The sequence below is a fragment of the Callorhinchus milii genome, unplaced genomic scaffold, assembly GCF_018977255.1.
Source record: "Callorhinchus milii isolate IMCB2004 unplaced genomic scaffold, IMCB_Cmil_1.0 Scaffold888, whole genome shotgun sequence".
NCBI lineage: Eukaryota > Metazoa > Chordata > Chondrichthyes > Chimaeriformes > Callorhinchidae > Callorhinchus > Callorhinchus milii.
The window spans coordinates 7,384-12,024 of NW_024705629.1; positions in this window are offsets into that span (position 1 = coordinate 7,384).

A 4,641-nucleotide genomic window follows, 5' to 3' on the forward strand; every position below is an offset into this window, starting at 1 on the left:
TGGCAAGTCATCGAACAAAGACGGTCGCTGCATTGCACGCTTTCAGATGCACTTCTGCAGCCGTCTGGAATGTTCTTCCCTCCGAGATTAAGAAGTGACTGGAGCTACGCATTTTTAAAATCTAAGTTGAAAATATATTTTCTTTAGAACTGCTTTTCGTGCTTAGTTTGGTGTCCCTCCCCGGCACCTCCGATGACCATGGTTGGCTATGTACGGTGTGAAAGAAGTTCAACATACACACCAACATGGACACTCGCTAAATATACTAACCAACATGAACACTCGCTAAAATAACTTAACCAACATGGACACTCGCTAAATAACCTAACCATCATGGACACTCGCTAAATAACCTAACCATCATGGACACTCGCTAAATAACCTAACCAACATGGACACTCGCTAAATGACCTAACCAACATGGACACTCACTAAGTAACCTAACCATCATAGACACTCGCTAAATGATCTAACCAACATGGACACTCGCTAAATAACCTAACCAACATGGACACTCGCTAAATAACCTAACCAACATGGACACTCGCTAAATGATCTAACCAACATGGACACTCGCTAAATAACCTAACCAACATGGACACTCGCTAAATAACCTAACCAACATGGACACTCGCTAAATAACCTAAGCAACATGGACACTCACTAAGTAACCAAACCATCATGGACACTCGCTAAATAACCTAACCAACATGGACACTCGCTAAATAACCTAACCAACATGGACACTCGCTAAATAACCTAACCAACATGGACACTCGCTAAATGACCTAACCAACATGGACACTCGCTGAAATACCTTAACCAACATGGTGCTGTAGCGCCACCGTGTGGTCACGTGGTACAACTGCAGTGCCTGGCGCGGTGACAGCAGCAGTGGCGCTGTGCGGCGTCTTCACGGCTTCATCGCAGCCAACCCGCTTGGGACTAACGCCAGGACGCCGCAGCAGCAGCAGCGACTCACAACTGCGGGAACGCGCGGGGTGACGCCTGACAGCGGCAACTGCTGGCGAACTGTGTTGGCCTGTACTGCACATGTCCACCAAGATGGCAGACGTAACCACGAATTGAATACCAGACAAGTTTAGTGGCGATTGCTTTCACGGTGTGGATTTGTATTTGGAACATACTTTCATTTTCATACATGGAAGTGTCGGAGATTGAATAAAAAAATACACGTTACATGGAGTTACTATTTTTTTTATGTGAAGAACACAGGTGCTGAGAGAAATTAGAAAGGGGAAGAGATAATTAAGGAAGTGGCACTGTAGAGGGCGCAGCGAGCAATAGAGGGCAGGTGGTGAACGAGAGTCGTGACAGGCGGCTAGAGGATGATTGATGGGAAGGCGCGTGCGGAGCGAGGCGTCACGTGGGGGGAGGTTGAGGGCGGGGAGCGTCGTAGGCAGGGGCGGGGCGGGGCGGGGCGGGGCGGGGCGGGGCGGGGCGGGGGGCGGGGCGGGGCCGGGGCGGGGCGGGGCGGGGCGGGCGGGGCGGGGCGGGGCGGGGATTCCCCACGCAGGGCGCCATCTTGGCTGGTCACCGTGTGGAGGACGCGTGGTTCTTGTGGCGTCGTTGAATTCGTCTTCAACTACCGATCACAGCTGCTCCATGTGGCTTAGCAGCTCCTCAAGGTGGATCACCAGCTCGACCATATGGCTTAGCAGCTCGTCAAGGTGGATTCCACCTCCTCAAGGTGAGTTGCCAGCTCATTCAGTGGAATTGTTTTGTCAAACACAGTTACGAGGCCTGTCTTGTGTTTAGAGTTAGTAATAGCCTAGACTCGTAGACCGTCGCTTTTTTAAGTGTAACATTAAAGCTATTTAAGTGCAAAATCCTCACATTGTTTTTCATTGTAACGAGGCGAGGAGGAGGCTGTAACACGTTCCCAAGAGGGATGAAGTTTTAAATCGTGCGTCAACACGTGTTTAGATTGCGGCCTGCGTGGTGATTATCGGCAGCCTGTATGTAATTCAGGCGAGTCCGCGCTCTGAATATTGAGTTTTTGCGAGGTTTTTTCAAATATACTTCCCTGCGATCGATTTCGTTTATTTTGTGTAATCTGACAGTGATTGTCAACCCCCCCCCCCGCAATCATTTCCCGAAATATATTTCAGAACAAACGTTAAGGTGCAAAGTTGACAATTTGTCAATACAAAAGAGGGTTGGGTTTGGGTTTGTTTAGGGTTAGCGGTTAAGGGTTAGGGTCAGGGGGGTTAGGGTTTTGGGATAGGGTTAGTATGATATATGTAGATTAAAAGTCAGACATTTCACGATGAAATGTTCAAGTAAATATTAAAATTGGCATACTAACTTATGCCGTTTTTAGCCAAAATAAGCCAAATTTCCACAGCTTTATTTTTCAACAAATTCGGTTGGGTCAGCCTTAGTATGCCATATGTTTAATTAAAAGTCAGAAATTTCACTATGCAATTTTCACGTCCATAAAAAATAAGCATGCTAACCTATGTCGTTTTAGCCAAAATTAGCAAAATGTTTACATCTTTATTTTTCAACAAAAGTTCATTCCTCTTTTGTATTTAGCCGTAGTATGCTATATATTACATTAAAAGTGAGAAATTTAACGATTGCATTTTCACATCTCTAAAAGATATCAGCATACTAACCTATGCAGTTTATTTGCTAAAATGAGCCAAATTTTCACATCTTAATTTTCCAAGAAAAAGTTAATTCCTCCTTTTTGTTTAGCATTAGTATGCTATATATTACATTAAAAGTGAGACATTTCACCATTACATTTTCACGTCTCAAAAAGAAAATCAGCATACTAACTTATACAGTTTTTTTGCCAAAATGAGCCAAATTTCCATAGCTTTATTTTTTAACAAAAAGTGCATTCCTCCATTGTGTTTGCTGTAGTATGCTACGTATTACGTACAAAATTTAAAATTTCACGATAAAATTTTCACCTCAGGTTTGCCAAGAAAATCATCATACCTTCTTTGGCCAAAAAGCAAATTGGCATACTAGCCTATGCCGTTTATGAACAAAATTGTGTAAGGGTTTGGGTGAGGGTTAGGATTAGGGGTTAGGGCTAGGAGTTAGTGGTTGGGGGTTAGGGTTAAGGTAGTTAGGGTCCAGGTCGATGTTAAGGGTTAGGGTCATGGTTGGATTAGGGTTAGAGTTCAGGGTTAGGGTTAGTTGAGAGTTAGGCATTAGGGTTAGGGTCAAGTTCAGGGGGTTAGGGTTAAGGGTTAGTATGACAACTGCAGTGCCTCGGCACGATAACAGCAGCAGTGGCACTGTGTGGTGTCTTCACGGCTTCATTGCAGCCAACCGTACTTCGGACAAACGCCAGGACGCCACATCACCAGCGACTCACAACTACGAATTGATTGCTTGTGATACTGCACTTGTCCACCAGAGGGGACACGTAACACGTCAAGCACGGTAAAAATAATATTTAAAAAAACTTTTTTTTAAACACGCTTTTATAAAATGTACGAGTAATGACAGAACTCCACGACTCCAGGAAGTGGCCCTGAAGCTTTCCAAAACGTAAGGGACCGTGGCCAATTACAGCCAATGTCAGTTGACGGTGGACAATTAGACCCAAGCCAAAACATAACATATAAAAAATATTGTTTAAAAATAAATAAAAAATTATGATAGAATATAGTATTTGTCATTAGTTTGACATAAGTATACCAATTTAACACGTAGGCTTTCGCGACCAATGTTATTCATAATCAACGTTTTTGGGTTTAGATCGCGTTTATTTATAAATGTGTCGTAACCCTCCACCAACTGACACGGCCAATCAGTAAAAAATGTGTCACGTTGACAAAGACAAATAGTTCACTGCTTTAGCCCACCGGTGTGTTGAAGCCACAACATTTACAATTTGAGTACGACGTTTCGCTGGTAATTGCAACCAGCATCATCGGGCAATTCGCCAGAATGGTGATTCAACTCATCTCGCTGAGACGCGTTTAAAGGCATATTTGAGGCATCTCACTTGCAACCCTAAGAAGTCCTAAATCCAAAGCAGGAGTCTCAATTCCAAATCTCGGAGTTCCGATTCTTCATGCGGGAATGTGAACACCAAGGAAGTGGTTGTGGGGCTCCCGGAAATGGAATAGGGACTCCCAAAATAATCCATATACAGTACCCTGTTAGCCTAGTTAGGGTTATGGTAAACGGTTAGGGGTCAATGAGAAGTGAATTCCTCCATTGAATTGTGTCTTACAATGCTGTATATACAATAAAAACTGGGCAATTTAACATGCATATTTTTTGGGTGAAAAAAATCGACATAGCAGTCAAATACACTAAATGCATGTGGAGGGAAAAAGCCACACGACCATGGGGAGAACATGCAAACTACGAACATACAGCAGGTGTGAGGGACGGGGTTCAACTTACGACTTCCTGTATACCAGGCAAGGTAGTTACATTCTTGCCACTGTGAATTCCTCCATTGACGTTAGTCTCACTACGTGATGGATGAAACAAAAACTGTAAAATTAAAGGTACTACGTGTTTTTTTGCAAAAAATAGCCACATTTATAAATAACGCGATCTAAACCCAAAAACGTTGATTATGAATAACATTGGTCGCGAAAGCCTACGTGTTAAACCACATTTTTGACTTGCAACTTTTTT